The sequence below is a fragment of the Rhincodon typus genome, chromosome 4, assembly GCF_021869965.1.
Source record: "Rhincodon typus isolate 14 chromosome 4, sRhiTyp1.1, whole genome shotgun sequence".
Taxonomy (NCBI): Eukaryota; Metazoa; Chordata; class Chondrichthyes; order Orectolobiformes; family Rhincodontidae; genus Rhincodon; species Rhincodon typus.
Genome location: NC_063335.1, coordinates 465,542 through 489,260, shown reverse-complemented (window position 1 = coordinate 489,260; position 23,719 = coordinate 465,542). Strand labels below are relative to the sequence as shown.

At 42.5% G+C, this 23,719-nt stretch overlaps 1 protein-coding gene across 1 annotated transcript in view; it reads right to left on the bottom strand.

Moving 5' to 3' along the window:
• The window catches only part of rspo2 (R-spondin 2), a 123,256-nt gene that overhangs the window by 31,485 nt on the left and 68,052 nt on the right, over positions 1-23,719 (bottom strand). The gene's annotated exons all lie outside the window — the stretch shown is intronic.

Here is a 23,719-nt window from a genome sequence, read left to right as displayed (position 1 = left end):
TCCGCCTCCCACTCTCTCCCTATTTATTTCAGAACCCCCTTCCCCTCCCCCTTTTCTGATGAAGGGTCAAGGCCCGAAACGTCAGCCTCTCTGCTCCTATGATGCTGCTTGACCTGCTGTGTTCATCCAGCCCTGCATCTACAATTTTCACCTCGTCACTGGGAACAACTTACAGGCAACAAGTGGAAAGATTTGTCATCATGGAAAATGACACCTTGTTGAATATACATGAAATAGATTTCCTTGAAAGTCAAGAACAAAAACAGTTCTGGAAAGAAGAACATGATGTCTTTGAGATATCACAGAAGTAACTTAGCAGAAATTAATCATGAGCAAAGAAAGTGATCTTGCCGTTGCAAAAGGATGGCCCATCACAACCTAGTTAAGTGGCTTGCCATCCTAAACTGAGGCAAATTAGGATTCTTGCTGGGTCTTTGGTGAGCTACTTCTGCCAAATATCATTCTTGCAGTGTGAACATTCTTCCTGCTTATAATCTCAATACCTGGTGTGAGAAACAGATATTAAACCTATAAACATGAGAAAAGCTATGCCTTCTAGCTGCAGTTCAATAGTTATGCATTTAGATTTATTAAGTTGAGGAGAAAGGAGAATTAACCAGCCCAGTGTTCCAAATTATCACTGATAACTCACAAGAGCCATGATCTCCATTATCTTACATTTGTCTATCCTCTGGGGTTGCTATTGCAAATGGAACTGGGTCAATATGCCCCAAGTTCCAACCAGAGTCTTCTAAATGTAGATCAAAGCTCCAGAGATCAAGCTACAGAATAATGTATGACAATGTCATGATATCATGAACCAAGGTCTACAGCCCAAATAAATTGATCACCAATAATAGAAGGAATGTACAAAAATAAAATTTAACTGTGAACAATGCCCAACACTATTTTGAAGTGATCTCCAATTATAAAAAGAATTGAGAGCTGCTTGGAATTGAGTGTATTGAAATGTTTGAACAAGCAAACCGCGCTGAAGGGTTTTGGCCACAGTCAACTGTGTGAACACAACAGGTCTGTAACCAAACAGCTCTCCCTATATTCCGACAGTATTAATTACTGTTACTGCCTGTGGTGAGACCACAGACGTGTGGGCTAACCTTGAGCAATGGAACTTCTGAGAAGTATAGCCTAAATTACATGGATACGCAAATAAAATACATGGTAAGTCTCCTGCTTAAAAGGCATGTTGAAGTACTGAAGTAATTGAGGAAAAAAGGATTTAACTGCATGTTAGAAATGCAAATGGCTAGTGCTTAACCTCAGTTAGGCTTTCATTATGTTATCTTTCTCCTTGATCTGTTCACTTATGCAGTTAACATGTGGAAGATTCAGTCAAATCTTTGTAAAGTTAAAACATATGGGCCATGATTACCAAAACAGTTGAGACAACCCCTCTTCTCACTTGTTTTAACATATTTCCATACTTTTCATCCCTCTCATTTTCAGGCTTAATGTGTATAACAGAAAGATGCAGGAGAGAGATCACAAAAAATCTATGACTTTATTCTAGGGTTATAAAATGAAAGCTTTAGACTTGTAAAGATATCAATTTGAAAGACCTATTAAATTTGAGGCAGAATCATTGAATCCCTACAGTGTGAAAGCAGGCCACTCAGCCCATCAAGTCCACACTAACCCTCCAAAAAGCATCCCACCTAGATCCACTCCTGTACCCTATCCCTGTAACCCTGCATTTCCCACAGCTAATTCACCTAGCCTGAACATCCTTGGACACTGTGGGCAATTTAGCATGGCCAATCCACCTAAACTGCACATCCTTGCACTGTGGGAGGAAACCGAAGCACCCAGATACATGGAGAATATGCAAACTCCACATGGTCACTTGAGGGTGGAATCGAATGCTGTTTGAAATATTATATTGTTTAAAAAAAAACATGCAGGAAGAAAGGTAACTAATTTGGCTTCAGTACACATTCAGATTTTCAGAGGATGAGGATGGAATGATGTCACATTACAGCTGTTGCAAACTGCATTCGAGAAAATCCTGTGACACGGAAGACTCAAACTGTGCAAAATACAGAAACAAAGGATTATTGCATTTCCTTTAACTTGTGGCAATGAGGGAAAAAGCCAGCATAAACCAAAAGATTTGCAAAAAATGGTGTAATAAAGGATTTGAAATAATCTCCAGCAATTGTCAGTATGTTGGCATCTCTGATTTTGGTTAGAAAGGTATTCTTTGGAAAAAGACCCAACTTGCTGAAGGACAAACAGGCAAGGTGGAGTCTGCTCAAGTAAGTTTTCATTCTACCATTGTAATTACCATGCAAGTTACTTTAAATACAAAGATAGTAGGAACTGCAGATGCTGGAGAATCTGAGATAACAAGGTGTGGAGCTGGATGAACACAGCAGGCCAAGCAGCATCAGAGGAGCAGGAAAGTTGACGTTTCGGGCCTAGACCCTTCTTCAGAAATGGGGGAGGGGAATGGGGTTCTGAAATAAATAGGGAAGAGAGGGGGAGGTGGATAGAAGGTGGATAAAGGAGAAGATAGGTGGAGAGGAGACAGACAGGTCAGAGAGGCGGGGGTGGAGCCAGTAAAGGTGAGTGTAGGTGGGGAGTTTGGGAGGAGATAGGTCAGTCCAGGGATGAGGTCGGGATGAGGCTAGTAGGTAGGAGATGGGGGTGGGGCTTGAGGGGGGAGGAGGGGATAGGCGGGAGGAAGGACAGGTTAGGGAGGCGGGGACAAGCTGGTCTAGTTTTGGGATGAGGTTGGGGGAGGGGAGATTTTGAAGCTTGTGAAGTCCACATTGATACCATTGGGCTGCAGGGTTCCCAAACGAAACATGAGGTGCTGTTCCTGCAACCTTCGGGTGGCATCATTGTGGCACTGCAGGAGGCCCAGGATGGACATGTCATTGGAGGAATGGGAGGGGGATTCTGTAGTATCTTTCACTACCTCCGGTTATCTCAAAATATTTTGAAGACAATGAAGTGCTTCTAAAGTACAGCCTCTATTGTAACAGAGAATGCAGTCGTCAATTTATGCACAGCATGATCCCATTGCAGCAGTCTAATAATGATCAGATAACCAACTTATAGGTGTCATTTTCAGGAATAAAATATAGCCTAGGATACTGGGTTGAACTCCTTATCCAGTGTTGAGATCTTTTACATCCACTGGAGGAGAGAGACAGGGCAAGATGTTTGCTTCTTTCAAAAATCAGTACTCCCTCAGTATAGCAAGTCCTCACTTAAAGTTGTGTGTGCATTCCTCAAAGTCACAACTTTAAATGAAACATCAGTTCCCAAGGAACCAAATGTTAAAACGTGAGTTAGGTTGTATATGACAATCTTTATCAGATCAAGACAAATACTGAAATGTTATATCCTCTAGACTGAAAAATCTCAAGTTAAATTCTTACACTCATAAATGAAGTTACTTGTAAGAAGTTCAAAGACAAAATATATATAACTTGCTACTTACAGTATCTTTATCTTGCCAAAAATCTGGTTCACTGATCCTCCTAGCCACTGTAGACCCTTCCCACTGGAGTTACACCTTCCCCATTCCCCAACCTACCCTCATGTGATTCCTTCTCCTGGACTTGTGTCCCTGTTCAAGATTCAGATTCAATCTGAAGCTGTAATTCCAATTGTTGTACTGTTGCTAGATCCCAGAAGAGGTGCTATAACTTTATGACACCTAGATAAAAATCATGATTTGTGAAATATTATTAAGTCTCCAACTTATTGCCCATACAGTCTGTTAAGCAGCCAATCAACTATGTACCTAATATAACCCAAGTAGGCATACAGCCCAGCCAATGTGCAACTCTGAGATAGCCTATTAGAGTGTACAGTTAGTTGTTAATAAACTTCCAGATATCAGTTTCAATAAGGATCAGATAGATATAACGTTACACAGGCTAATATGTAGAAAACCACATCTGATCAGGGTAGCAGCAAATGAGCACTAGAAGCTGGTAACAGCTACTGGATGCAAAAACCTAGTCATAACAAGTTGGTACCAAAGACAGAAAAGGCAATAGCAACATTAGCTGTTATGAAAAGTCCTTTACTTAATTGCCATCCATCAACTTGATTTGAGAAATCAGGTTCACATCAAATAATCAAGACTGAAGGCTGCAACTTGAAGCACAGTAACAACAGAGAAGCAGTTGTTAGTGTACCTTCAAAAAAAAATGCAGCTAATTTAAAAATGATAGCTGACAAGAGGCTGAGGACAGTCATCCTGGAATGAAGAAAGTCTCAAAATGCAAGAAAAATAAACAAACATTCATTTAATGTTTACCCCCTACCTGTCCACAGTTGATTGTCAGTTCTGCCATTTTTTCCCCTTTGGAAACTGGGCAAAAGGAGAAAAAGAGGCAGATATGATGTCACTCCAATACGTTTTTAGCATGGCATATGGCACTACTCAGTCATTTCTTTTAAAAGCAAAAGCAAAAATAAAATAAAGCAGCAACCTCTGAAACAGCAACACAAAAAGCCAAAAAACAGAGAAGGCACCAAAATAAGAAAAGTATTATGCACAAAAACAAAGTTGCTGGCAAATCTCAGCAGGTTTGGCAGCATCTGTGAAGGAAAAAACAGAGTTAAAGTTCAGGTCCAGTGACCCTTCCTCAGAAAGCATTATGCAGATTCTTTATACTGGCAATGTTTAAATAGCACAAAACGAACAGTGAGGATGGAAATCAATAATGTGAACATGGATTATCACTATGGTAATATTTGGTCTCAAGTTCAAAGAATAACTTACTCTTCACTTTCAAGATCGACAGCTGGGTAATACAGAAATACACAAAGTCAAAATTCTTAATGCTTTGGGAAACTAAAGATTGGGAAGAATCAAATTCTCAGATATTTCTAGTGACAACAGAGACCCTGACAAAAATTTTCCAATTTATAGAAGAGCAGCTTTAAGTTCAAGTTAACTTCAGGATACAGACACTAGAGTTCATGTTCTGTCATCAACAGCCAATGGAAAATATCAACCAACTCAAAACAACAGATTTCTGCTCAGAAAGGTTTGAATGTTATTTCACCAACATCACTTTAGCTAAAGATTTCTGGAACTCTTCTTTGTCTCTACATTCATCAACTCTTTACAAAGGGCACTTCTGGACAAACTTAAGGAGCATGTAATTGAGACGCTGTGAGGTGAAGGGCACTGGTTTGAGGTGACAGTAGCAGGGTAGCAGCATCTACAGGAGTTTGAATCAGCAGCAGCTATAGCAACTGTCAACAGGGTCAGTAAAACATTCAACTCTAGTACAAAACGCGGATTGTGTCATCTGCTAAATCAATGTGCAGCATTTTGTGAAAAGTGAGCTATAGACTGTAGAGGACATTGAGCTAAGATACGCAAGATGTCCGAGCTGTCGGAGAAACCCAAGGCACTATCACAATGCTCCACAACTGCACGTGAAGGAGAGAACCAGGAAGAATGCCAAAGACATTTCTAAACTTCCATCCCCAGCATGCAAGCACGACAACAAAGTCCAAAAGGTAACTTCAGCATCACAGCTTCCATACCCCAATCAGACAGCACATGCGGTCTAGTTGACACACCACATGGATACTATCAAAAACAAATATGAAGCCTCTATCTCCATCCAAGTGGTAATCTCTTTTGGAGTATAACATGCACCAAATTCCAAGACTGACACGCATTCAAGTATAAATTTCATCCTAATTTGCATCTTACAAAAATGTCACAATGTGGTGCCATCTACACAATGTCAGCCGAGAGCCTACAAAGATATTTCATGCTCTGGCACTCTCCATCTTAATTGTCAATATAGCTCCCTCAGGATGGACATGTGAAACACTTTACATAGTTGATACAACAGGATCTTGCATCATTTGTTTACCAGTATGCACAGATTTATAAATAATACAAGGCAAAAGCACTGCAGATGTTGGACTTATGAAACAAACAAAAATAGTTGGAGAAACCAGAAGGGTCAATGGACTTGAAGTGTTTACACTATTTCCTCTTGTGAATCCACACTATCTGATTTAAAGTGAAAGCACTGACAAGTGAGTCACAGCTGGCAGTATATCCCTCACTCTTCACCATACGTTTAAACGTTTATAGCATTTAGTTATGATTAAATTGAACCAGATGTATGTTTGTTCTAGAAACATGTACGTTGTGATACTCTACCACAGAAACACAAAGAAATTTTCCATTATAATGCCCTGCTCACAGGAGTCAGGTGTTATCAGAGCGAAGCCTGCGCAGACTCAGCGAAAGTCCTAGGCTGATCCCTATAATACACATCATTCACATTCCCCTTCCTTGGCTACAGAGAAAGATATGCTTCTGTAATGCAAGTTTACCCACCAATTACTCTCAAACACTGCATTATACAGTTTTAAAATGGTTTGATAAACACATCTGGCATAACAGTAAAGATAAACAGCTGGCTAAGTTTTCACTTACATAGTTACCCAAACCACTACATCAAACTAATGACACATTTAATTCAATATGGCTTCACTCCACTTCCATTCAGTTGCATTGTGGCATTGTCTTGGCCACATGTCACCATTCCTAGGGAGAATAATAAAATTAAATTTGTTGATCAGATTACAGGAATACTGCAGCAGAATTGTTCGCGGAGCATTTAAATTTCATTTCTAGTGTCATTGATCAGATAAAATTCTGAAGAGAAAGATTGAGAAAACTGGTCTGCTGACTGCATCACAGTCGGTCAATTCTCCTCTTCAACTCCCCACCCAGGACGCAAACAACCAGTAAGCACAGGAGATTATCAATCTATAGCAATGAAACTGCGGCACTCAAGCATTTTCAAGACAGAAAGAGTGAGTGAATTATCTATTGCGCACCAAGCATTGGAAAACATGAGAGAGTGCTTCCTTTTGAGACAGCATGCCTTCCAGAGGGGCCAGCAAGGGATGCAATTCAAAACATATACAGATGTATTAATTTAACATGTGCTCATGATATTGTACTATTATACAGATGTCGTATATTTAATGTACATCATGCAATTTGATGGCATTTATAATTAAAATTACAGGTCTATTTGGGCTGTATTTGTTAAGAGATGGCATCTATGAAAGCCATTTGTATCAATAGACTAGTGCCAGCTGCTGAAAGTGCCCCTACTAATGGGCAATTATTAAAAATTCATCCATGGGAACATGGGCAGCACTTACTGGGCCTGCATTTACCACCCAGCCCTTCACTGCTCCTGAAGGTGGTGAGGAGCTGCCTTCTTGAAACACCACAGTTCATAGGTCACTTTCAGATCAGCTGGAACTGCAAAGATTTCAGTTCTTATCCAGTGTCAACTGTGGTTCCACCCCAGGTACTTGACCATAAAATTGAGTCAGGCACTCCCTGTGTAGTAACAAGGTACGACAAGCAAATATGAAGCAAATCATCCCTTAGCCAAAGATTTCCAGGAATACTGCCTTAATTTGTTCAATTCACCACAATTTAGTTCAGAGACCAGATAGCATTCTCGTACATGTATTGCACATAAGGCATAACCTCCTTGCTCTTGTACTATGCCTGTATTAATAAAACCCAGGATAACATATGTTTTAGTAATTGCTCTCTCCATCAGTCCTGTCACCTTCAACGATATAGGCACAGATGCACTAACTCCCTATGCTCCTGCACCCCCTTTAGAATTGTATCCACTATTTTATATTGTCTAGCTACATTACATGAGAATGCATAACCTCACAGATTGAACTTCATCTGTCACCTACCCATCCACATCATCAATTTGTCACTGTCCTTTTGGAGTGCTTCCCCTGCCAGTCTAGCTCTCTAGCTAGATAAGCCAGTATTCCAGGCTTTTTGACTATTTTCTGCACCTGATTGTTGTATTACAATGATCCATGTACCTGGACCACCTTTATTTTTTGTGTTATGAGTTTGCTGCTTGCGAGGCCAGCATTTGTGGCCTATCACTAATTGATGTTGAACTGAGTGACTTGTTAGGGCCAATTCAGAGGCTAGTTAAGAATCATCCACATTGTTGAGGGTTTAGAGTCACATGTGGACGAGACATGTCCAAGTGGTAAAAAGCGAGGAATAGTGGGGGGACATGGCAGGGTGGTAAAGGACCCTGTGCAATTCTTTAGGCTCCAAAAGTTAATCATGTCACATTTATCTATGTTGAAATTGATTTATTACGGTTGCCTATTCATTTAATCTATTACATCTACAGCCAGCTTAAAATATCACAACCACCTGATTCCTTTTTTAAATGAAAACCCCCAGTGTCAATGGTCTGCAAAACAAGCACTTGTTTTAACTACACAAAAATGATGACAAATGATTTCAAATTATTTCCAAATGGTGTAATGCATGATGTGATCATGAGGAGAGATGCCACATATTCCCCACTGGACATACCGTATATACTAGAGTAAAAGTCAAAGTCAATGTAAAAGTCGACTCCCTATTTTTGGCCAAAAACCTGGAATTTTCCATATATATCGTGTAAAAGTTGACCCCAGTTCTTTACAGATAACAGATCAATATTTGTTGACATCCTCCAGTCCACTGGCCATCCCACTCCACAGCAGGCTCCAGAATTACCGTAATGTGTTTTCTTCTTCATTCACTTACAAAACAATGGGGTTTCTGCTAATGATACAGTATGAATTTTGACAGGCATGAATTTCAGCCCCTCAAAAATAGTATTCTTGTAATGGTCAATCCCATAAAATTAGCCTTGACTAATAGTCTAAAAATTCAGCTTTTACACAAGTATATATGGTATTAGACTGTGGGAGGAAGAGAAGGAATGGAAAAGGATCCATGCCAAGAGAGAGATCAAAAGTGTTACGCATATGAATACAGAGACACGAGTAATAGAATAGGAAAATGCAAGAGGTTACTGACAGGAATGCTCCCAAAATGCATATGGCACCTAGGCACTTGGGGTAGGTATTATTAAATCACTCGGGAGGGGGTGTTGAGGGTAAAGTGATGCTGGGGACTGTAAACTCAGGTTTATAGGATTAGAGCAACACTTCACAAGTGGAAAACACTTCTCACATTCAGTATCTGAGGTTACCTTTTGCTGTGTTCCAGCAATTGCAACAACGAGGCTACTTTAAGGATTGAAATTAACAAAAGTAAGTCAGTTTATAGAATCCCTACAGTGTGGAAACAGCCTCTTCAGCCCAAACCAACCCTCAGAGCATCCCACCCAATCTACTAATCCCCAAAGACTACAGGCAATTTACCTAGCCTGCACCTCTTTGGACTGTGGGAAGAAACCAGAGCCCTGGAGGAAACCCATGCAGACACAGAAAGAATGTGCAAACTCCACACAGACAGTTGCCCAAGGGTGGAATTGAACCCAGGTCCCTACTGCTGTGAGGCAGCAGTGCTAACCACTGAGCCAACGTGTTGACCATGAATTAGAAGAGAACAGAAATGATTCCAAGATGTTTCTGCAGTTGCAGCACAAATAAAGGGTAAAACACAGAGGAAACAGCAAGAATTTGGATTTATGTAACTGCTCAAAACTTGGAAAGCATCTTGGAATGGTTTCCCATCAAAATATTTAATTAAAAGAAAGAAAGAGTGTCTGACAGTGCGTTGGAGACAGTAACGACTGCAGATGCTGGAAGCTAGAGTCAAAAACTGTGGAGCTGGAAAAGCACAGCAGGTCAGACAACATCTGAGGAGCAGGAAAGACAACATTTCGGGCTGAAACCCTTCATTAAAGGTTGGGAGGGGAATGGGAGTGCAGAAATAAATGGGGGGGATGCTGGGATGGAGATAGTGGATGCAGGTAGGGGGCTATTGCAGTTGGTCAGTGGAAAGGGTAGAGATGACAGGCGAGTTGGAAGATGAAGAGGTTGGGAGGTGGAGAGATTTTGAAGTGGTGAAGTCAATATTCAGCCATTGTGTTGCAAGCTCCCAAGGGAAGGTATCCGGTGTTGTTCCTTCAGTTTGTTTACGTTTGGCCTCACTGACAGTAGACGCGGTCAAGGATAGATATGTCACCAGGGGAGTGGCTCCTACTTTAGGGACCGTCATTTCCCCTCCTGTTATTAAAGATGCCCTCAACTACATCTCCCCCCATTTCCCGTGCTTCTGCCCTCTCCCCCAACAAGGATAGAGTCCCCTTAGTCCTCACATTCCACCTCACTAACCTCAATACAACACATCATCCTCTAGCATTTCCACCACCTACGATCAAACCCCAACACTAAAAAGATATTTCTCTTACTGCCCTGTCTGCTTTCTGCAGGAACCGTTCACTCCGCGTCTCCCTTGTCAGCTCCACACTCCCCATCAACATCTCCACCACCCCCGGCACTTCTCCCTGCAACCGCAGGAGGTGAAACACCTGCCCCTACACCTCCCCTCTCACCTCCATCCGGGACCCCAAACAATCCTTCCAGGTCCGGCAGAGACTCACTTCATCCAACCCGATCTATTGTATCCGTTGCTTCCGATGTGGTCTCCTCTATATCGGGGAGGCCAAACACAGACTCGGGAATCAGTTTACAGAGCACCTGTGCTCTGCACACATCAACCAACCCGACCTTCAGGTTGCCATCCACTTTAACTCCCCCCTCCCACTCCCCTGACGATATATCCATCTTTGGCCTCCTCTACTGTCAGAGTGAGGCCAAACATAAACTGGAGGAACAAAAGCTGATATTTCACCTTGGGACCTTACAGCCCAATGGCCTTAATATTGACTTCACCAGCTTCAAAATTTCTCCACCCCCAACCTGTCCATCCATCTACTCACCAACCACAATAACGCCCTATCTGCATCCACCTATCTCCATCCCACCTACCCTTCCCCTAGCACTAGCTCTCTCAGTCTTTCTGGACTCCCCTCCTCATTCCTAGTCCTGAAGAAGGGCTTCAGTCCAAAACATTGACTTCCCTGCTCCTTAGATGCTGTCTGGCCTACTTTGCATTTCCAGCTCCGCATTTATTGTGTCTGACAGTGCCCTTGGGTAGAGGTTAAAATTTTAATGGCTTTAACTTAAATTAGAGAAGGCGGGTTCTCTCAATGTCTTGCCAATATGCATGTGCACCTCATTGTAGCAGTCATGTGACCTCAGAAACAAGGAAGGGAAAGCGTATTTGGTGTTTCACATCAAATAACCCCCTCATATGCTAAAGATGAAAAAAATTGCATGCACCATCACTTCCATTGTGTAACCCAAGTTATCAAATATACACACAATTACTCACTCAGTTTTTTACTACAACATTCTTTGTATATGCATTGTACACAGTCCTCAAATTGTTTCGGTCTTGTAATGGTATGCATGTTGTCATTGGCTGTTCATCTGTTCAACACTGGCACTACAGTAACTAGTTGCTTGATTGTGGTAAATACTGCTTCTTGTTCTCTGCCCCATACCCTGCACATGCTCAGCCATGATTTGGAGTACAGTTTCATGCTACCTTCACAAATTGGACAAGAATTATGAAAAATAGTTGGTGAATCTAATAGATTGTTATGCTGCTTTAACATCTGTTGGTCATTGTATTGCTGCTATAGCTATCACCTTTTCAAATCTAAGTGAAGACCTATTGTTGTCAGTACATGGTTTATGTATCGAAGTGTGAGCATCTCTAATTTTTTGAGCTTCAGGCTCACCTAGGGCACTTTGTCAAGCAGTGACACTGGATTTGATTGAATGAAGCCACTGCTGACAACATTGTGTCCCTAAATCCACAAACCAGCAGATCTGCCACTATAGCTTCCACTCCACAAAGATCACCATCTCATGTTGTCTATGTTGATATTCTTTTGGAGTAGTGGTAATGCCAAATCATGTGCAACCATTTGCATCTTCTGAAAGGTATGCAGAAAGTGGTTGGAAAGCTGCTATTTATCATCTAAGTCCACTTGTCAAGAGCTATCCTTTACATCTAGGATGGGGAAGAATTTTGAATTTGCAAATTATAGCAAACGTTTGTCTACAGTTTGCATGGGAGTTGAGAGATCTCTCAAGGGCTTTATTTAGATTCTTGAAGTCAATGGATACTGCAACCTTTCCAAGTTGCTTCACTGCAACCACGATGTTAATCCATTCTGTAGGAGATCTCACTTTTGTTTACAGGGTTCTGTTCCTGAGTGAGCTCACAAGTTGATTTGTACTCAAGAACACGATGCAATACATAATTGTTCATAAGTACAAGAAATGCATTCATAGGTATTAGCATTTGTAAGTCTGGCATTTGTAAATCAAGGCCCCCCCTGTAATCTGTAAAGACTCAATCAAAAACAGAGAAGAATAAAAGGATGGACTGCTTTAAGACTTAACATTTTGGAAGAGTTTGCTACACCTTTTAACAGCAACTCATTGAAACTCATTGTAAGTGATGCTTAACCTATTGCTTTGTTAACAGGGATAGTACAGAAGATGCATAAGGGGAGATGTAGATGGAAACAAGTAGCTGATCAGATTGTGGAGTTGTGACCAGCTATGGAACAAAAAGGTCATCTGCTTACCAACAACTGTAGTTGGTTCCTGGGGAGTTAGAGGATGTGAACAATATGGCCAGAAGCTTTTAGATCTCTGGAAGGGGAGGTGGTTATGTCCCTTAACAGTAAAGATACCCGAGGAAATCTCCTCATCCATTGTTGTAACCTGTTGCTTTTACCTAATCCTGCAACAAAGTAAAAAATAACTGAAGAGAAATTAAAGAACAGCAAGTCCTTGCAAGCAAAAGGCTCATCTTCATGAACGCTGAAGACAGGACTGGATTGTTTTCCCTAGTTTATTCCTGCACTCAAACACTTTTTTTGGTCTACATGAAGGCAGTGTTTTAAAAAGGTAGATTAGATTTTTGACAACAATTTATAGTTGCTTACCTGTACCTAGAATCTATTCATTTGTAATATATAATATTTCTTGCTAAATACAGAAAACTAGTCAACATTTTCTATTAACCCAGGTCTGCAAACATAAGTAAAACTAGGAACTTGGAAGGAACTTGAAATCTAGGAAGGTCAGTGGGAAACCAGAGGACTGGGAAGCTTACAAAGACCAACAGAGGGCAACAAGAAAAGAAATAAGGAGGGAGAAGATTAAATATGAGGGTAAGCTAGCCAGTAATATAAATGAAGACTGTAAGAGTTTCTTTAGTTATATAAAAGGCAAAAGAGAGGCAAAAGTGGACATTGGACCACTGGAAAATGATGGTGGAGAGATAGTAGTGGTTACAACGAAATGGCTGAGGAACTGAATAATTACTTCGCGTCAGTCTTCGCGGTGGAAGACACGAGTAATCTCCCAAAAATTCAAGAGAGTCGGGGGCAGAGCTGAGTATGGTGGCCATCACCAAGGAAAAGGTGCTAGTAAAACTGATTGGCCTGGAGGTGGACAAATCACCTGGACCAGATGGACTACACGCCAGAGTTCTAAAGGAGATAGCTGAAGAGATAATGGATGCGTTAGTAGTTATCTTTCAGGAATCACTCGAATCAGCGAGGGTCCCAGAGGACTGGAAAATCGCTAATGTGACATCCCAAAGGGAGTAAGGCAAAAGATGGAAAATTACAGGCTGATAAGCCAAACCTCAGTCATGGGTAAGATTTTGGAGTCCATTGTAAAAGATGAGATTTCTGAATATTTGGAAATGTATAGTAAAATAGGGCAAAGTCAGCATGGTTTCATCAAGGGGAGGTCATGCCTGACAAATCTGCTAGAATTCTTTGAGGAAGTAATGAGCAAAGTAGACCAAGGAGAGCCAATGGATGTTATCTACCTGGATTTCAAGAAGGCCTTTGATAAGATGTCACACAGGAGGCTGCTGAGTAAGATAAGGGCCCAGGGTATTAGAGGCAAGGTGCTAGCATGGATAGAAGATTGGCTGTCTGGCAGAAAGCAGAGAGTGGGGATAAAGGGGTCTTTCTCAGGATGGCAGCCAATGACAAATGGAGTTCCACAAGGGTCAGTACTGGGACCACAACTTTTTGCTTTGTACATTAATGATCTAGATGAAGGAACTGTGGGCATTCTGGCTAAGTTTGCAGATGATACAAAGATAGGTTGAGGGACAGGTGGTATTGAGGATGCAGGGAGGATGCAGAAGGATTTGGACAGGTTAGGAGAGTGGGCAAAGAAGTGGCAGATGGAATACAATGTGGGAAAGTGTGAGGTCATGCACTTTGGTAAGAAGAATAAAAGCATGGACTATTTTCTAAATGGGGAGAAAATTCAGAAGTCTGAAGTGCAAAGAGACTTGGGAGTTCTAGTCCAGGATTCTCTTAAGGTAAACTTGCAAGTTGAGTCAGTAGTCAGGAAAGCAAATGCAATGTTGGCATTTATTTTGAGTGGACTTGAATATTAAAGCAGGGATGTACTACTGAGGCTTTATTAGGCTCTGGTCAGGCCACGTTTGGAGTATTGTGTGCAGTTTTGGGCCCCATATCTCAGGAAGGATGTACTGGCCCTGGAGAATGGTCCCAGGAATGGAAAGCTTAACATATGAGGAACGTTTGAGGACTCTGGGACTATACTCATTGGAGTTTAGAAGGATGAGGGGGGGAATCTAATTGAAACTTACAGAATACTGAATGGCCTGGACAGAGTGGATGTTGGGAAGATGCTTCCATTGGTAGGAGAGTCTAGGACCCGAGGGCACAGCCTTAGAGTAAAGGGAGGACCTTTTAGAACAGAGATAAGGAGAAACTTCTTCATCCAGAGAGTGGTGAATCTATGGAATTCACTGCCACAGAAAGCTGTGGAGGCCAGGTCATTGAGTAGATTTAAGACTGAGATAAATAGGTTATTGATTGTCAAGGGGATCAAGGGTTACGGGGAGAAAACAGGAGAATGGGGTTGAGGAACTTATCAGCCATGTTTGAGTGGCGGAACAGACTCGATGGGCTGAATGGCCTAATTTCTGCTCCTATGTCTTATGGTCTTATGGTCTAACTCTGGAAAGAGTGGGGCTTGATTTTCTGTGCATTATTCCAGAGAGACGGGACAACTGCCTTCTCTACCTACTCTTCTGCTATCTTTCTGGCTGACCTTGTGAGCACCTGGAACTTGCCTCAACAGAAACTAAAATTGATCTACTTTGATGTGATATTCTCCTGGAAGGCATCTGAACCTGCTTAGTACGTGCTGTACTCCTTTAGGATGGTCATGGTCAGTGACATGTTGCAAAACATCTTTGCTGCATTGAGGGTTAACAGTCCAATCTTTAGACTTGCTCCAGTTGACAGGAGTGATATTGCTTGCCATCTAGGATCTGGAACTCCAGATCCACATTCACATTGTTGCACTGGGCTTACAAAGGATACTATCCTCTCAGCAGGAGTATGGTAACATTATATATAGCCTCAAAAACAAAGTCCTTGAGTAAAGTTAAGATGAACATGTGTCACTTCATTCAGGTTTGTGACATTTGTAATATTGCATGATGTACTAGTGTACATCAAATACTTTACATTGTCTTGATGTTCTTCTTCCACATTTCTCATTCCAACAGTCACCAGCCATGTCTCTGGTTCCTACAATTGTACAAATCTGTTATATGATGTATCGTGATTCATCAGAAACCCTGCCAATTTCTCTCCAGTGGCTATGTACTTGCTTGTTGTGTTTTCTTTTAGTCAATATGTGTCTCCACAATAATTCACTTTCTTGCAGTAAGAACATCACATTCAGTGCAGGGAAAGTACTTTCTTCTCTTTTCCATGATGTTCTCCATAGTATTTGCACCTCCCCGTTGTCTGCCATTGGGCTATTTTTGTGCCTAGAGGCTTGGTCTGTTCTGCCATGAGTATGTTTTAGCTACTGCTTTACAAACTTAGCATTTCTACACATGTCAAATGCTCTCCTGAACACAAATTTCTCCCCTTTCAGTAGGCATGCTCTCGCTGCTAGATCCCTTATGCATAGCACATTCCTGACTTTAACTAGATCATGCTTTAATTGTGCAAATTCACAGGTTTTTTGAGCTGAGTTAATGACATTATGTATTGATCAACAGACTCTTTCACTTTGATCCCTAATATTCAAAAGATAACATTCACTTGGGGGTTCAAAGCATACTTTCAAAACATTGGAAAATACCTGCTTTATTTGCTTTCCAAAGAGATTTAGAGTTATATGTTTAGAAAAGTCACTTCCCAGTGATAAAAGTGTATCAACTTTTAACTGTTCTGGCTTGCTGGGGAGGCGGTGGCATAGAGGTAATGTCACAAAAACAGCAATCCTGAGTTAGAACATAGAACAGTACAGCACAGTACAGGCCCTTCGGCCCACGATGTTGTGCCAAACTTTTACCCTAATCCTAAGGTCTATCTAACCTCCACCCCTACCTTATACTATCATCCATATGCCTATCTAATAGCCGCTTAAATGCCCCTAATGAGGCCGACTCCACTACCCTCTCCGGCAATGCCTACCACTCTCTGAGTAAAGAACCTACCTCTGATGTCTCCCCTATATCTACCTCCACACACTTTAAAACTATGCCCCCTCGTAATAGCTACCTCCACCCGAGGAAAAAGTCTCTGGCTGTCCACTCTATCTGTACCTCTGATCATTTTGTACACCTCTATCAAGTCATGTCTCATCCTTCGTCGTTCTAAAGAGAAAAGCCCTAGCTCTCTCAACCTTTCCTCGTAAGACCTTCCCTCTATTCCAGGCAACATCCTGGTAAATCTCCTCTGCACCTTTTCCAACACCTCCACATCTTTCCTGTAATGAGGCGACCAGAACTGGACACAATACTCCAGATGTGGCCGAACCAGGCTTTTGTATAGCTGGAGCATAACTTCACGGCTCTTGAACTCAATCCCTCTATTAATGAAAGCTAACACACCATACACCTTCTTAACAACTCTATCCACCTGGGTGGCAGCTTTCCGGGAACTGTGAACATGAACCCCAAGATCCCTCTGTTCCTCCACATTACCAAGAATCTTTCTGTTAACCCTGTATTCTGCTTTCAAGTTTGTCCTTCCAAAATGAATCACCTCACACTTTTCAGGGTTAAACTCCATCTGCCACTTCTCAGCCCAGCTCTGCATCCTATCAATGTCCCTTTGTAACCGAGAACAGTTCTCCGCACTGTCCACAATGCGACTCAGCTTCGTATCGTCTGCGAACTTGCTAATCCACCCTTCCACTCCTTCATCCAAATCATTTACAAAATTCACAAATAGAAGAGGACCCAGGACAGATCCTTGTGGTATACCAATCATAACTGAGCACCATGTTGAATATTTTCCGTCCACTACCACCCTTTGTCTTCTAAGGGTCAGCCAATTCTGAATCCAATCTGCCACATTTCCCCCTATCCCATGCCTCCTTACCTTCTGCATGAGTCTACCATAGGGAACCTTATCAAAAGCCTTACTTAACTCCATGTATACCACGTCCACTGCTCCACCTTTATCCATGTGTTTGGTCACCTCTTCAAAGAATTCAATAAGGTTTATGAGGCATGATCTACCCCTCACAAATCCATGCTGACTATCACAAATCAAACTGTGCCTATCCAAATGATAAATCCTATCTCTCAGAGCCCTTTCCAATAATTTGCCCACCACTGACGTAAGACTAACTGGTCTGTAATTTCTGGGGTTATTCCTATTCCCTTTTTTGAACAAGGGAATGACGTTTGCCTCTCTTCAATCTTCCGGCACTATACCCATGGACAATGAGGACAAAAAGATCATTGCCAAAGGCCCTGCGATCACTTCCCTCGCTTCCCATCAGAGTTCCAGTCTCATACTTGAGAAAAAAATTGTTGAAGACGATTGTCGGTCCCTTGCAGTCAGAAACAAGTATTTATAACAGGAAGCAACGAAATGGCTGACCAACAAGAGGCATACTTTCATTCTGTGTTCATTGAGGAGGACAACTAACCCATAAATGTTGGAGAACATAGGAAATCAGTATTGGTAGAGAAATGGCATTGGAAAAATTGATGGAATTAAAGGCCCATAAATGCACAGGATCTGATAATCCTGCACGAATTGGTAACCACTTACCAATGGAGTGTAGCTCCCTGTTTAAAAAGAAGGAAGAGAGAAAAAAAATGAGAATTACAGACCAATCAGCAGTAAGGAAAGTGCTGGAGTCCATTGTACAAGATTTAATAGCAGTACACTTGTAAAAAGTGGTCATGTCAGACCGTCATCATGGATTTACAAAAAAAACACGCTTGACAAAGCTGCTGGAATTCTTCAAGGATTTAACTCAGTTGATAATGCGAAGCCAGTAGATATGGTTTTCTCGGCAGCGGAGCTGAGTGGGAGCGGTCGAATTGCGCTCTGCGAAGGTGACTGAACTGATATATTTGGGCAGTGGCTAAACCCGAGACACTACACAACACTACACCCACCACCCTCTTCTAACCAAAAAAAAAAAGACTCTGTGGTGTGGTGATAAGGTAAGGCTTTTCTTTTCCTTTTATTAAATGGTGTGCTAGTAAGTAGAGTGATTGGTAAAAAATTTTTCATTTCATTTATCTAGTATTTGATATTACAGTAGGACTAAGCTAAGCTGAAGATTAAAAATGGCAGGAGATCCCAGACCCATGTTATGCTCCTCTTGCTCAATGTGGGAGCTCAGGGACGCGGCTGATGTCCCTGACTCCTACACGTGCAGGAAGTGTGTCCAGCTGCAGCTCTTGTTAGACCGCATGACGGCTCTGGAGCTGCGGATGGACTCACTTTGGAGTATCCGCGATGCTAAGGAAGTCATGGATAGCACGTTCAACAACTTAGTCACACGCAGATTAGGATTGCTGAGGGAGAAAGGGAATGGGTGACCAAAAGGCAGAAAAAAAGCAGGAAGGCAGTGCAGGTGTCCCCTGCGGTCATCTCCCTCCAAAACAGGTATACCGTTTTGGATACTGTTGGGGGAGATGGCTCACCAGGGGAAGGCAGTAGTAGCCAGGTTCATGGCACCGTGGCTGGCTCTGCTGTACAGAAGGGGGGGAAAAAGAGTGGAAGGGCTATAGTCATAGGGGATTCGATTGTAAGGGGAGTAGATAGGCTGTTCTGTGGTCGAAAACGAGACTCCCGAATGGTATGTTGCCTCCCAGGTGAACAGGTCAGGGATGTCTCAGATCGACTGCAGGACATTCTGAAGGGGGAGGGTGAACAGTCAGCTGTCGTGTTGCATATAGGCATCAATGATATAGGTAAAAAATGGGATGAGGTCCTCCAAGCAGAATTTAGGGAGTTAGGAGCCAAGTTAAAAAGTAGGACCTCAGAGGTAGTAATCTCAGGATTGCTATTAGTGCCACGTGCGAGTCAGAGTAGAAATGAAAGAATAGGCAGGATAAATGAGTGGCTTGAGAGATGGTGCAGGAGGGAGGGGTTCAGATTTTTGGGACATTGGGACCGGTTCTGGGGGAGGTGGGACTATTACAAATCTACACCCGGGCAGGACTGGAACCAATGTCCGAGGGGCTGCTTTTGCTAACGCTGTTGGGGAGGGTTTAAACTAATGTGGCAGGGGGATGGGAACCAAATGAGGAGGTTAGTGGACAGTAAGGAGGTAGTAACTAAAGCCTGTAAGGAACTAGATAATGAAGTCAGTGTGACTAAGGGGAAGAATAGGCAGAGAGCAGATGATGAACACAAAGGGACAGGTGGTCTGAGGTGCATTTGTTTTAATGCGAGAAGTGTAGTAGGTAAGGCAGATGAACTTAGGGCTTCGATTAGTACCTGGGAATATGATATTATTGCTATTACTGAGACTTGGTTGAGGTAAGGGCAAGATTGGCAACTAAATATCCCAGGATATAGATGCTTCAGGCGGGATAGAGAGGGAGGTAAAAGGGGTGGAGGAGTTGCATTACTGGTCAAAGAGGATATCACAGCTGTGCTGAAGGAGGGCACTATGGAGGACTCGAGCAGTGAGGCAATATGGGCAGAGCTCAGAAATAGGAAGGGTGCGGTAACAATGTTGGGGCTGTACTACAGGCCTCCCAACAGCAAGTGTGAGATAGAGGTACAAATATGTAGACAGATTATGGAAAGATGTAGGAGCAACAGGGTGGTGGCGATAGGATTGACTGGGATTCACTTCGTGTTAGGGGTTTAAATGGAGCAGAATTTGTAAGGAGCATCCAGGAGGGTTTTATGGAGCAGTATGTAAATAGTCCAACTCGGGAAGGGGCCATACTGGACCTGGTGTTGGGGAATAAGCCCGGCCAGGTGGTTGAAGTTTCAGTAGGGGGATTACTTTGGGAATAGTGATCACAATTCCATAAGTTTTACAATACTCATGGATGAGAGTGGTCCTAAAGGAAGAGTGCTGAATTGGGGGGAGGCCAACTAAAGCAAAATTCAGCAGGGGCTGGGGAATGTGGATTGGGAGCAGCTGTTTGAGGGTAAATCCACATTTGATATGTGGGAGGCTTTTAAAGAGAGGTTGATTAGAGTGCAGGACAGACATGTCCCTGTGAAAATGAGGGATAGAAAGGGCAAGATTAGGGAACCATGGATGACAGGTGAAATTGAGAGACTAGCAAAGAGGAAAAAGGAAGCATATGTAAGGTCTAGGTGACTGAAAACAGACAAAGCTTTGGAAGAATATCGGGAAAGTAGGACCAATCTGAAATGAGGAATTAAGAGGGCTAAAAGGGGTCATGAAATATCTTAAGCAAACAGGGTTAAGGAAAATCCCAAAGCCTTTTATTCATACATAAGGAGCAAGAGGGTAACTAGAGAAAGGGTTGGCCCACTCAAGGACTAAGGAGGGAAGTTATGCGAGGAGTCAGAGAAAATGAGTGAGATTCTTCATGAGTAATTTGCGTCGGTATTCACCGAGGAAAGGGACATGACGGATGTTGAGGTTGGGGATAGATGTTTGATTACTCTAGGTCAAGTCGGCATAAGGAGGGGGGGAAAGCGTTGGGTATTCTAAAAGGCATTCAGGTGGACAAGTCCCCAGGTCCAGATGGGATCTATCCCCGATTATGAGGGAAGCGAGAGAGGAAATAACTGGGGCCTTAACAGATATCTTTGCAGCATCCTTGAGTACGGGTGAGGTCCCGGAGGATTGGAGAATTTCTAATGTTGTCCCCTTGTTTAAGAAGGGTAGCAAGGATAATCCAGGTAATTATAGACCGGTGAGCCTGACGTCAGTGGTGGGGAAACTGCTGGAGAAAATACTGAGGGATAGGATCTATTTACATTTGGAAGAAAATGGGCTTATTAGTGATAGGCAGCATGGTTTTGTGTAGGGAAGGTCATGTCTTACCAACTTGATAGAATTCTTTGAGGAAGTGACAAAGTTGATAGATGAGGGAAGGGCTGTGGATGCCATATACATGGACTTCAGTAAGGCGTTTGATAAGGTTCCCCATGGTAGGCTGATGGAGAAAGTGAAGTCGCATGGGGTCCAGGGTGTACTAGCTAGATGGATAGAGAACTGGCTGGGCAACAGTAGACAGAGGGTTGTCGTGGAAGGGAGTTTCTCAAAATGGAGAACTGTGACCAGTGGTGTTCCACAGGGATCCGTGTTGGGACCACTGTTGTTTGTGATATAAATAAATGATCTGGAGGAAGGTATAGATGGTCTGATTAGCAAGTTTGCAGATGACACTAAGATTGGTGGAGTAGCAGATAGTGAAGGGGACTGTCCGAGAATGCAGCAGAATATAGATAGATTGGAGAGTTGGGCGGAGAAATGGCAGATGGAGTTCAATCCAGGCAAATGTGAGGCGATGCATTTTGGAAGATCCAATTCAAATGCAATCCATATGGTAAATGGAAAAGCCCTGGGGAAAATTGATGCACAGAGAGATCTGGGTGTTCGGGTCCATTGTACCCTGAAGGTGGCAACGCAAGTGGATAGAGGGTCAAGAAGGTATACGGCATGCTTTCATTCATCAGACGGGGTATTGAGTACAAGAGTTGGCAGTTCATGTTACAGTTGTATAGGACGTTGGTTCGACCACATTTGGAATACTGCGTACAGGTCTGGTCGCCACATTACCAAAAGGATATGGATGCTTTGGAGAGGTTGCAGAGGAGGTTCACCAGGATGTTGCCTGGTATGGAGGGTGCTAGCTTTGAAGAGAGGTTGAGTAGATTAGGATCATTTACATTGGAAAGACAGAGGTTGAGGGGGCACCTGATTGAGGTCTACAAAATCATGAGAGGTATAGACAGGGTGGATAGCAAGGGTCTTTTTCCCAGAGTGGGGGACTCAATTACCAGGGGTCACGATTTCAAGGTGAGAGGGGAAAAGTTTAAGGGAGATATGCGTGGAAAGTTCTTTACGCAGAGGGTGATGTGTTCCTGGAATGCGTTGCCAGCGGAGGTGGTAGAGGCGGGCACAATAGAGTCATTTAAGATGTATCTAGACAGATACATGAATGGGCAGGGAGCAGAGGGATACAGATCCTTCGAATAGGCGACAGGTTTAGATAGAGAATCTGGATCGGCGCAGGCTTGGAGGGCCGAAGGGCCTGTTTCTGTGCTGTAATTTTCTTTGTTCTTGTTCTTTTTCTTTATATCAATCATGTACCCAATGAGAGATTAGCATATCAAATTAAAATGCATTTGATTGGGAGTAGCGTGTGGAGATTAATGGAAAACGGGTTCGCATATCGGAAACAGTAGGAATCAATGGATCTTTTTCCAAATGGCAGGCAGTGACAAATGGGCACCACAGGAGTCAGTGCTAAGACCACAGCTTTCACAATAAATGTTCCTGATCGAGGTAAAGGATTTAAAATGCATGAACTCTCTCAATTTGCAGGTTACAAAGCTGAGTGGGAAGGTGAGCAGTGAGGATGCAGAGATGACTCAGTGTGATTTACACTGGCCACTGAGTGAGCAAATGAATGGCAGATGCAGTATTTTTAAATTTTTAAACAGAAGTAGACAGGGTCGTTAGATATTCCCAAGGATGAGGAATCCAGAATCAGAACTAGGGGATCACTAGTTTAGGAATATGGAACAAATTATTTAGAACTGAGATGAGGAGAAATTTCTTCACCCAGACTGTGGTGAGCTGTGGAGTTACTACAGCACAGCGTAGTTGAGGCCAAAATGTTTTACGATTTCAAGGAGGATTTGGATCTTGCACTTGGGGCTAAAGGGATCAAAAAGGATATGGGGGAGCAGGCTGTGAGTTGGGTGATCAGCCATGATCATAACTAATAGCAGAGCAGGCTTGAAAGGCCAAATGGCCTATTCCTGCTCCTATTTTCTACCTTTTTATGTTTGAACAATTTGTTGCTATTTAATTGTTCAGCCATTGTACATGGAATAAATTCCCATTTTGCTTCTTATTCGCTGCAATTCGAATGGGATTTGGTAAGGGCAAAAATTGCAGTCATTTTCTCTTAATCAATGATTTATCTATGGCTTGCTTTGTTTTCACTCCCCCCCACCAATAAAAAAGTGGAAGCTCTGCACATACCTGTCTGTAGCTAATCTTTCTTATGGCTCAGAAACTTCACTTTAGTATAATTTCTGACACCATGTTCCATGTGTTGAACCCTGCATTGTACGCAAAGTCTTTATCGTTGAAGTGAACTTATGATGTCTCCCTACACAGTGAGCACACCTCAATAGAAGACACGTGATTACAGCTTTCTAGCAACAGTATTTTGCATGATTGGATTTCAACGCAAACAGCTTGTATCAAATCATGTCCAATAAACCAAGGCTGTCTGGATTAGAGCTGATGACGAGAACAGGAGCAAAATTGATTGTGGGCAGCCTCCAGCTAGAACCTC